The 12,528-nt window shown below is 40.8% G+C and overlaps 1 pseudogene; it reads right to left on the reverse strand.

Moving 5' to 3' along the window:
* Positions 1–9,810: 9,810 nt before the first annotated feature.
* Positions 9,811–10,123, reverse strand: LOC106701218 (non-histone chromosomal protein HMG-17 pseudogene; annotated as a pseudogene).
* Between the last annotated feature and the right edge of the window lie 2,405 nt (positions 10,124–12,528).

Here is a 12,528-nt window from a genome sequence, read left to right on the forward strand (position 1 = left end):
AAATTATGCACACTGTTGGTAGAGCTCAAAGGAAAGGAAATAGATTCATAATAGAGAAATTCTTACACAAGCACAAATAACCATCCCTTTATCTACCCATTCACCCATCCATCCATCCATCCACCCAATCACTTATCCATTCATCTACCTAGCCAGCCAGACAGCCATCAAGCTATCCATCCATCTAACCAGCCATTCATCCATTCGCTCATCTATCTATTCAACCTGTTTAGCATCTTTGTATTCTTCTCTTCCTTTTTCTTTCTTGTCATTGCCACGCTGCTTACATTTTTATTCTTCTTTTCTGGAGAAGTCTCTTAAACATTGTCCTCTTAAAGGATCTTCTTCCTTCATGCTTTCACAACCACTAGATCGATATCGTAAAAGCATGGATTTTATTGTATCACCTTCCTGCTCAAAAGCCTTCAGTGGCTCCTTATTATTCATAGGATTAAGATCAAGTACAACAGGACCCCACCTACATCTTCCCAACTCATGGCTCTGTCACCACAGCCCACCTGGTTTTTCCTGAACTCAGCTCCCTTGTTCCTATCTCTTTACACAAGCTGTTTCTCTTCCTGGAGACACCCTTTTTGGCCCTGTCCAGAATACTACCTTTTTTCTGATTAGAATTCTATTCTATGAGTCTTTCTCTGAACCCCATAGCAAGGAGTTATTCCTTCTCCCTTTGAAACACAAGCTTTTTGGAGACAGCTTAGTTTAGGATCAACTTTGAAGTCCAAGAACCCTGGGTTAAAATATTGGCTCTTTTACTTACTATCTATTTGACTATGGGAAAGGTACAGACTGCTCTGAGTTCAGTTTCTGCACCCCTAATATGAAGGTGGAGAAAATATTAATATCAACCTTATAAACTTATTGTGAGCATTAAATGAAAAGCATATGAAATGCATCATTGGTACTCAACAAGTATTTGTGAATGGATAAATATAATTAGTAAAAAATTATGCCAATATTCACTATTTTTAATGAAATTATAATATTGTTTTTATGAGGAAATATTTTTTCAGGCCCAGTCTAGGCTAGAGCTACAGGTCTTGATCAATTTCCAAATATCAGACCATCACCTTCCCATAATCCTCAGATGCATGCATGTGCCCTCTGCTCATATGCATGCCTGTGCCCTCTGCTCAAGCTCAGATGCATGCATGTGCCCTCTGCTCAAGCTCCAGAGGCATCCAGGCTGAAATATGATAGCAAGTCCAAGCCCTGGAGAACTTTCCTCTCACCTCATATATTCTTTATTTGTGACACTTTGATATGTAGCCTTCTATTATGGAGTAGAGCTTTGGTCCAGATTCACTCTTATAGTAAAAACATGCTGCTGGAATGGGCAGGAAGCCTGGAGTTCTTTGGGGTCTGGTTTGGGACCTGGTTTAGAATAGGTGCTTGCCCAGTGTTGGCTAGAAGGAAGGATGGCTTGATGGGTAGATGGGTGGGAGATGGATGGATGCAGGGTGGATAGATAGAGGACAGGTGGATGAGTGTATATATATATATATATATATATATATATATATAAGGATGGATGGTTGGAAGGATGGATGGTTGGATGGAGGGTAGATGGATAGAAGTTGTAGAGATGCATGGGTGGATAGAGTACGGAGGGCTGGACGACCTTACTATATGACCCCAGGCAAGTTATTTAAGGTGTCTGAGAATTCTTTTTCTTACCTGCAAAACAATGGACTTAAGATGATCTATATGGCAATTGTAAAATCATATTCTGAAATTGTGACTCTGTGAAGTAGAACATAAATCAATATTTGTAGTTTTTAACTGATCTTAAAAAACAGATATAGATATACAAGCATGTAGTTTTATTGTTTTCTCAGAAATCAAAGCAGACAAAAACACTTAGTTCCTGATTCTTAGTTCTGTGTACCTCCCACCATTCTGTCCATTTTTTTCCTGAGTTATTTCTCCAAACCCTCATCGCCTCCTGAGGGTCACAAATTTTTATCCCATCCATAACTAGTAAGAAAGTGTAGTTTTAGTGGAAATAGCTCAGACTTTAGAATCAGACAGATATTAGAATCAAAATCTGGATTCCTATATATTTGTGATATTTGGCAAGTTAGTTGCTTCTTCGACCTTTTTACCTGTCCACTGGTGTTACCAAATGCCTCACAGTGAGGATTAAAGAGAACAGCTGTGCCAGGAAGACAATAAGTCTTGATAACTCTGATAAGTGGAAGTCCCCTCCTTGCCCTCTGCTCTGTGCAGAGAAGCTACCAGTTGCCCAGTAGATGTTCAGAAAGCACTTGTTGAGTCAAATGGATTTGAATTCCTTCCAGCCTCTGGGTTTTACTTGCTTTGCAGCTAATGCTTTCAATCTATCACCAGTGGAGTAGAAAATGCAAGCGTGAAACTTTGCAAATGCCTTCCACACATCATAAATCTGGGATTTCAAGAGCATGGCTATGAATATTGAGGTCAGCTTCTTTTTTTTTTTTTGCCATGGGTCCAAGATTAATGCAGTCCTGAGTGTTAGGAGGCCATCAGACACTGACCTTTGTGTCCATTTGAGTGGTGGGTGTGGAGTATAGGGGAACATATGAAAACACTGAGGTAGCACAGAAAGAGACCCCAGCCCCAGAATAAGTGGTGTTATCTAAGTCACTTCTGAAGTGTTAGGAGGTAAAATGGGCAGCCAGTGGTGAGGGCATCTCCCCACCAGAGTCTTCTCGAATAGGCTGCTCATATGCTAACCTCAGGTTCCACCATCTGGGGCCTTGTCACTAGGGAACCTTGGATTCCAGGTGACCTACTCCTGAATTGATGATCTGAGAGCTGAGTGCGGCTGTGTTTTCCTATGACGTCAAATATGCACGCTGCCTTGTTTTTCCTCTTCTTTCCCCACAGCAAGCACTCTGTGGAAGTGGTATGGGCATCTCAGACTGGTCTCTGGTGGTCCTGATGCTCCCACCATCCAGCCCTATGTTTTATACATGAGCAAACTGAGCCTCAGAGAGTGGTCCAGGGTCACACAGGGGGCTGGTGGTAGAGCTGGGGTTGCAACCCAGGGGTCTTTACTCCAAGTTACAACCTCCCCACCCTCCAGCATTTGGCAGCTTATGATTATCTTCCGCCATAGTTAGGAAGTTAAACATACAGAAAACCCCTCTTACCTGCCCAAGATACCTCTCCTAAATTTGTTAAAAGCATCCAAGACTTCTATGGCAACATTATTCTGTTGGTTCAGGACAGCATTTTCCAAAATATGCTCCTCTGATGCTCTATCCAGAAAAAGAGGTCTGTGGCCAAAAGGGACTGAGAAGCCTTGCAAAAACATGTTCCCCTTTTTAGATTCACAGCGCTTGGCGGCTGGCACAGGGCCCTCCTCAGTAAAAAACCCTTTTTGTCTTTGTCTTTTGTCTTTGTCATCGCATTGTTCCTTGAAATGATTTGACCACAGAACTTGGCTTTTCCTACCCCTTCACCCTGTAACTCCTGTAAATACTTCACAGAACCAGGTTCATGAAATGCATTTTGGTAAACAGTGATTTAAGTCATGAAACACCCCCATTGACATTTGCAGTTTACTTTAGAGGAATCATAATGACTCTATAACTTTACAGTTGCCAGATATCCTTCACACCCATTAACTCTTTTGAGTTACAACAGTCCTATCAGAAAGATAATGTCTTTTCCTTGACCAAAAACCCAGAGACCTAGATGATTGACAGAACTAAAGATAGGAGGGGAGACTGGAATATGGACTGCAGACGGCACAGTCTGTACCCTCCCTGCCCCTAGCTCTTCCAGGTCTTTACTCTACATTAAGCCAGTTTCTACCTGGCACTGTCTCCTCTGCAGAGAACTACCAGTTGCCAAGGAGATGTTTAGAAAGCACTTGTTGAATCACATGGGCTGGTAGACAGTCATTTTCCATCCTACCTCATTTGACAGTGAAGGCAAATGAGGCACAGAGAGGGGAAGTAATGTGGCCAAGTTCACACAGCTAGAAGCAGAACACCAGGGTAAAGAGAATGCAATCAAAGATGAGAGCCTTATGTGAATTGGGGATGGAGAATTAAACCTTGAAAGAAATGCAGAGCTTGAAAAAGGGAAGGACCAGGAAAGTTATGACCAACCTAGATAGCATATTGAAAAGCAGAGACATTACTTTGCCAACAAAGGTCCGTCTAGTCAAGGCTATGATTTTTCCTGTGGTCATGTATGGATGTGAGAGTTGGACTGTGAAGAAGGCTGAGTGCCGAAGAATTGATGCTTTTGAACTGTGGTGTTGGAGAAGAGTCTTGAGAGTCCCTTGGACTGCAAGGAGATCCAACCAGTCCATTCTGAAGGAAATCAGCCCTGGGATTTCCTTGGAAGGACTGATGCTAAAGCTGAAACTCCAGTACTTTGACGACCTCATGCGAAGAGTTGACTCATTGGAAAAGACCCTGATGCTGGGAGGGATTGGGGGCAGGAGGAGAAGGGGACGACAGAGGATGAGATGGCTGGATGGCATCACCGACTCGATGGACGTGAGTCTGAATGAACTCTGGGAGTTGGTGATGGACAGGGAGGCCTGGTGTGCTGTGATTCATGGGGTCACAAAGAGTTGGACATGACTGAGCGACTGAACTGAACTGAACTGAAGGTTGAAATTATTGGAGAAGGAAATGGCAACCCACTCCAGTGTTCTTACCTGGGGAATCTCAGGGACAGGGGAGCCTGGTGGGCTGCCGTCTATGGGTCGCACAGAGTTGGACATGACTGAAGCGACTTAGCAGCAGCAGCAGCAAGGTTGAAATTGGTAATGTTGCTTATTACCATCCCTGTGAAGAATGATTGCATTTGCTGCAAACATCCAAGCCATCTATTCTTCTGTAATACCTGGCTGCCAAGTGTGGATGGATCAAAGTATAATACTTGGAAACTTGATGGAGTGACCTCCACTTACTTGAAGGTACCTCAATTGGTACCTCAATTTTCCAGCAACTTTATCTATTCAGAAAATACTTGAGAGCCTTGAATGAGGATGAAAGATCTCTGGGTGACCAAAAGAGATCTATCAACTAATTTCTCAGTTACTAAACAAATGAAACAGCAAAAGAAAAAATGTGTGAACACCTACTCTACACAAGCCCTAATAATCCACTAGAGGCAGAAGTAAGACAGTGTGCCCATTCTCCAGGAGCTTAGAGCCAAGGATGGGAGACAGACATGCAGGCAAATAGAAAAGATCCTGTGACAGAGGTTATGAAAGAAAATTAAGAGTGCATCCACATCAGACAGGTCAGACTGGCATTGGGAAGGGAGTCTCTGAGCCTCCGTTTTTTTCTTATTGAAGTAGAGTTGATGTACAACAATAGGTTAATTTCAGGTATACACTAATGTTAATTTCAGGTATACTACATAGCTATTCAACATTTAAATACATTGTAAAGTGATCACCATGGTAAGTCTAATAACTGTCTGTCCCCATTTAAGTTATTACAGTATTATCAACTGTATTCCTTATGCTGTATATTTATGTCCCCATGACTTATTTACTTTATAACTGCGAGGTTGTACGTCTTAATCCCCTTTACCTGTTTTGCCCAATGCCCCACCTCTCTCCTCTGGCAACCAACAGTTCGTTCTTTGTATCTATGAGTCTATTTCTGTTTTGTTTTCTTTATCCTTTTGTTTTAAAGAGTCCACACATAAGTAGAATCATATGTTATTTGTCTTTCTCTGTGTGACTTATTTCACTTAACACAATGCCCTCTAGGTCCATCTGTGTTGTTCTAAATGGTAAGGTAGTGTTCTTTTTTTAATGGCTGAGTAATATTCCATTGTTTATATACACCACATCTTCTTTATCCTTTCATCTATTGATGGACACAGGTTGATGCCATGTATAAAAACATAAATTTGAAAAGATATATTTGCTGCAGCTTTACTTACAATACATCTTTTCAAATTTATGTTTTTATTTTCATCATGTAAATGTTTGGAAATGAATTTGGTGGATTATATGGCAGCTCTATTTTATTTATTTTATTTTTTTACAAAGCTCAGTACTGTTTTTCCTAGTGGCTGCACCAATTTATATCCCTGCCAATAGTGCACGAAGGTTTCCTTTTGCTCTGTCTCCTTGCCAACACTTGTTATTTGTTGTCTTTTGATAATAGTCATTCTGACTATTCATCTCCTTTAAAAGAGGAGAATTTAGAAGACTTCTGGAACAACATCAAACATACTAACATTCACATTATATGGTCCCAGAAGAAGAGAGACAAAGGGGCAGAAAATCTATTTGAAAAAAAAAAAAAAAAAACAGAATAATGGCTGAAAATTTCCCTAAACTGCTGAAGGAAACAGATATCCAAGTTCAGGAAGCAGAGTCCCAACCAAGATGAACCCAAAGAGATGTGAGTTAGTATCTCATTGTAGTTTTGATTCGCATTTGCATTTCCTTGATGATTAGTGATATTGAGCATTTTTTCATGTGTCTACTGGCTGTGTTATATCTTCTGTGGAAAATGACTATTCAGGTTTTCTGTTGGTTTTTTAACTGGATTGTTTCTTTTTGAAATTGTATCCTATGAATTCTTTACATATTTTGAATTTAACCCCTTATGATATATTTTTTGCAAATGCATTCTCCCATTTGGTAGCTTGCTTTTTTCTGTTGATTGTTTCTTTTTTTCTGTGCAGAAGCTTTCATTTTAGTTTGATGTAATAATTTGCATTTATTTTTGCATTTGTTGCCCTTACCTAAGAAGGCGGATCCAAAATAGTACCAAGATATATACAAAAGATTTTACTGCCCACATTTTTATTTAGGAGTTTTATGGGTTTAGGTTGTACACAAAAGTCTTTAATCTTCTTTGAGTTTATTTTTAAATATGGTATAAGAAAATGGTTCAGTTTCATCCTTTTGCATGCAGCTGCCCAGTTTTTCCAACACCATTTATTGAAGAAGCTGTCTTTCCCTCACTGTTTATTCTTTATCATAGATTAGTTGACCATAGAAGTGTGGGTTTATTTTTTTACTCTTTATTCTGTTCTATTGATCTTTGTGTTTGTGTGTGTGTGTGTGTGTGTGTGTGTGTGTGTGCACACACCCACATGCCAGTATCATACAGTTTTGATTGCTAGAACTTTGTAGTATAGTTTGAAATTGGAGAGCCTGATACTTCCAGTTTTGTTCTTCTTTCTCAAGATTGCTTTATAGGTCCATACCAAATTTAGGATTATTTTTTCTGATTCTGTGACAAATGGCATTGGTATTATGATAGTTGTTTTGTGACTAGTTGTTTTTCTCTTGCTGCTTTTAAGATTCTCTTTATCTCTTTGACATTTTAACTATAATTTGTCTTGGTGTGGGTCTCTTTGGGTTCGTCTTGGTTGGGACTGTCCTTCCTGAACTTGGATTTCTGTTTCCTTCAGCAGTTTAGGGAAATTTTCAGCCATTATTCTGTTTTTTTCAAATAGATTTTCTGCCCCTTTGTCTCTCTTCTTCTGGTACCATATAATGTGAATGTTAGTATGTTTGATGTTGTTCCAGAGGTCTTCTAAATTCTCCTCTTTTAAAAAATTATTATTATTATTGTTATTATTAGGTGATTTCCACTACTCTCTCTTCTAGATCACTGATCCATTCTTCTGCATCCTCTAATTTGGTCTCAACTCCCTCTAGTGTATTTTTCCTTAGTTATGGTATTCTTCAGCTCTCGTTGGTTCTTTTTTTATCTTTTGTCTTTTTGAAGTTCTCACTGTATTCCTCCATTATTCTTTCAAGTTCAGTTAGTATCTTTATGACCATCATTTTGAACTTTTTCTGATAGACGGCTTATCTCTGTTTCATTTAGTTCTTTTTCTGAGGTTTTGTGTATTCTTTCATCTGGAATATATTCCTTTGTCTCCTTATTTTGTCTAGCTCTCTGTTTTTACATATTAAGTAGATTAGCTATGCTTCCCAGTTTGAAAGGAGTGGTGTTATGTAGAAGGTATCCTGGGGACCCAATAGCATGGTCTGCCCTGGTCACCAGAGCCGGGTGTTCCAGGAGGATCCCCTTGTGTGGGGTGGGTGTGCCCTCTTATTATGGCTGCTCCACAGCTGCTGCAGGCATGCTAGTGCAGCCGTGACTGTTGCAGGCTTTCTGAATATGGGACCAGCCACCCAGGTCAGGGGACACTTTGAGGGAATGCCAGTCCTGGCAGAGGCTGCTCGCCAGGTAAGGAGGACAGGGGACATCTATTTTTTTTTTTTCAAGCCAAACTGTATCCAGCTTTATTAAAGATACTTTTCATAAACAATCATGGTATTTCAGGCAGGATATGAGCAGACAGTCATTAACCGTATACAACTTTCAAACTGCATTTTTCAAATGGACTACCAAAATCAGAAAGCCACTATGAAACCCAATGAAATCTTCATGTGATGCTCTGAACAGGGAAAGTTTAGACTGAGGGTTGACATTTTACATTTAGCATGTTGTTTAACAACTTTTCACAAGCCGACCCTGACTTTCAGCAAATGGAAATGAAAATGGCAGAAGTATCACTCTGAGGAGCCACAGTATAAAAAATGAACTGCTCCTTTTTTGAAGGATACCATCTCAATGGTGACACTGGAAAGTCCAGATTGCCTGACATCAGATCAGATCAGATCAGTCACTCAGTCGTGTCCGACTCTCTGCGACCCCATGAATTGCAGCATGCCAGGCCTCCCTGTCCATCATCAACTCGCAGAGTTCACCCACACTCACATCCATTGAGTCAGTGATGCCATCCAGCCATCTCATCCTCTGTCGTCCCCTTCTCCTCCTGCCCACAATCCCTCCCGGCATCAGAGTCTTTTCCAATGAGTCAACTCTTCCCATGAGATGGCCAAAGTACTGGAATTTCAGTTTTAGCATCATTCCTTCCAGAGAAATCCCAGGGCTGATCTCCTTCAGAATGGATTGGTTGGATCTCCTTGCAGTCCAAGGGACTCTCAAGAGTCTTCTCCAACACCACAGTTCAAAAGCATCAATTCTTTGGCGCTCAGCTTTCTTCACAGTCCAACTCTCACATCCATACTTGACCACAGGAAAAACTGTAGCCTTGACTAGACGGACCTTTGTCGGCAAAGTAATGTCTCTGCTTTTGAATATGCTATCTAGGTTGGTCATAACTTTCCTTCCAAGGAGTAAGCGTCTTTTAATTTCATGGCTGCAGTCACCATCTGTAGTGATTTTGGAGCCCAGAAAAATAAAGTCTGACACTGTTTCCCCATCTATTTCCCATGAAGTGATGGGATCGGATGCCATGATCTTCGTTTTCTGAATGTTTAGCTTTAAGCCCACTTTTTCACTCTCCACTTTCACTTTCATCAAGAGGCTTTTTAGTTCCTCTTCACTTTCTGCCATAAGGGCTGGTCATCAGTTTTGGGGGGTCAGGTTCCACAGGTCTCTGGGTTTAGGGGAGTAATTCCTATGCTGAGGTGGAGAAGGAGAAGAGGACATAAAAACTAAATTTTAATTTTTCCACATCACAAGGCATTTGTGCCAAGGTGGTTAATGTGTGTCAACATCAAGGAATCCCTCTTTCCTGGGAACCAACAGGAAGTCTCTCAAAACTAGACGGGAAAGGTGTTTTTCCCCCATGTCAATTCAGCTTCTGAGACATCCTGTTAGAGACATGTGCCTTTCCCCCCATAAAACAGCAATGAAGTATTCTGTGTGCTAACAACATAGCTTAAAAAAAAGTAAAACAAAAATCTGCATTTTTATAAAGCTTGATAAAAAATAGTATTTCAAACTGTACAGTCAGCAAAAGTACACAATTATCAGAAATGCACACCCTTCACTTAGCATCTCCAGCACCTTCAGCTTTCTGTGCCTGGTCTGTTTTGCATCTCCATTTTCTGCAGGGTTATTCCCACCCTTGCCAGCACCAGCTTTCCCCTTTTTCCCTTTGGGTACCTTCTTTGCAGGAGCCTTTTTAGTCTTGGGTGCTGGCTTTGGAGGAGCAGGTTAGCAGATAACCTTGCACATCTTCTCTGTGGTTAGTCCTTCACCTCGGCCTCATCTCCTTTAGCATCCCCTTCAGCATTTCTCTTGGGTATGGTGGCTACAGCAGTGGGACGTAGGTGCTGGACACAGGAACGCAGTGGCATGCAGGCTTTAGTTGGTCCAGGGGTCTCTCTCGCCTCTTCACATTGCTCTGGCAGGGGACATCTTTAAAGGGGCTCTGGCGTTAGCTGAGGCTGCCTGCTAGATGTGTAATGGAAGAGGGCTATTTTGGAGATTGGCGCCTGCAAATCTTTTAGTGTAATTTTGAGAGGTGAATAGGAGCTTGCCAGGAGACAGAGAGTAAGTGAAGGAAATGTACCCTTTGCAGAAAACCACAGAAACCAAATAGCAAAGTGTTAAGCAGGGGTGCATGGTGCAGAGTAGGGAAAAAGGAAGTATTGAGACTAAAACGTAGGCATGCGCCTAGACCAGAGAGAGGCTTGTGGCAGCTTAGATGCCCAAAAGTCGGAGATGGAAGAAGGGGACAAAGACACGTTTAATTTTTAAGAAATAATATCAGATACTGGTCTGTCAGTTTGTGTCTAAGCAGAAAACAGGGCTATACCCAAGAGGGTATAAGCTCATAGGAATGTACAGAAGAAAGCCTAGTATTCATAGATGTATATATCTCACATCTTTATTTGTTCATCTGTTCACGGACATGTAAGTCTTTTCCACATCTTAGCTACGGTGAATAATACTGAGTGAACATTGGAGTACAGATATCTCTTCCCCATCCTGTTTGCAGACAGCCGCACACAAAAGAATGAAATCAGATTCCTATCTTACACCATACAAAAAATGGACTCAAAATGGATAGACTTGAATGTAAAACCTGAAATCAGAAAACTCCTGGGAGAAAACATAAGGGTTAAGCTCCTTGACATCAGATTTGGCAACGAATTTTTGGATTTGACACCAAAAGCCAAAGCGACAAAAGCAAAAATAGATGATCCACTTTTAAGACCCACGTTTTGAAAAAGATGGGCTCTTTCCAAATGAGTAGTCATGGAACTGCTGTGTTTAGCTTTCTCAGTGTTCTGAAAGGCTTGCGGATTCAAGCTGAGCCTCAAAGGGTTTCTCTTTCCCCTGGCCTGCAGGGAGTCCTGGGGGATTGGCTTTTCCGGAGGCTCAGAAATATCAAGGGCCTGGTGTGTTCCCTTCTTCATCTCTAGTTACCTCGATAGGAATCTTGGCCCTGGTCTAGTGAAGGGGAGCAGCAGGGCATTCATGCCAGGAGGGTCCTTTGAGGCTTTTTCCTTCTGTAGAGCATATTCTGATGGAAAAGGCCAGATTGACCAAATTCCAGGACCAAATTGGTGTGATGCTTAAAAGCGCTTTTTCATAGAGAGAGAGAATAGATAGAAGGGGGTCTTAATAATCAAGTCCAGTGTTTCATCAGTACCCCCCATTCCCTTCCTCTGGCTTCTTCATGGTGATGGCCTGTCCCCTTCTTCTCTTGGAGCCTGCAATAGAGATTTTTAGATCATTTACTGGCCTCCCCCACAGTTTAGATCAATAGCATCATAATCTAGCCTCACTTCTCTGCATTTCTTCACCTCTGTAGTGTTCCTGTCTATATAATGAGTTGAGTATCCTGGATCCATGAACCTAATGAATTTCAGCAGAAGAGAATATACTTAAAGTCCTATTCAAAAGTTTAAAATGATAGGAATTCCCTAGAGGTCCAATGGTTAGGACTCTGTGCTTGCACTGCAGGGGGCATGGGTCTGATCCCTGGTCAGGGAACTAAGATCCCATAAGCCATGTGGCACAGCCAAAAAAAAAGTGAAAAATGATGTATAAATAATATTTTATTTCTAGCATTATCATTTACACTCTATTCATAGATATTTCTTAAAAGAATGAAAGGAGCTTTCATAAACTAGAAACTAAATTGAGCCCAGGATAAAATGTGCTGAATTTCAAATGGACCTAATAAAAATTCATGTTTTTAAGATTGTACTAATTAAAAACCAGACAAACAAATAAGCAAAATCCATTCAACACGGTGAACCCATGCCTCATAGTGCTGAACCTTTGTGCTGTTTGTTTCAAGACCACTGGATTTTCTCCTCAATGTACCTTAACTGCTTTAGCATTTGATTCAACACAAGCCCCAAATAAAACACTTCAATCTATACTATTTATAATTTCTATCTTTTGTTACCACATAGGTGCATAAGAAACATGAGAAAACCAGATCTTAAATTTCCCTCAATTCAAATAAGGTAATGTCATGTCATGGGGAGTGTTAGTCGCTCGGTCATGTCCAACTCTTTGTGAACCCGTGGACTGTAGCCCACCAGGGTCCTCTGTCCTTGGAATTCTCCAGGCAAGAATACTGGAGTGGGTGGTCATTCCCTTCTCCAGAGAATATAATAATTACATAAATATAGTAACAATATAAATATAATAGTAATAATAGGAGTAATAATAACCATGACAGATTAGATCTATAACCATATCTGTTGTTATTATATAATCTGCCTTATACAATTGTGATGAC

The sequence above is a fragment of the Bos mutus genome, chromosome 3 (genome assembly GCF_027580195.1).
Source record: "Bos mutus isolate GX-2022 chromosome 3, NWIPB_WYAK_1.1, whole genome shotgun sequence".
Taxonomy (NCBI): Eukaryota; Metazoa; Chordata; class Mammalia; order Artiodactyla; family Bovidae; genus Bos; species Bos mutus.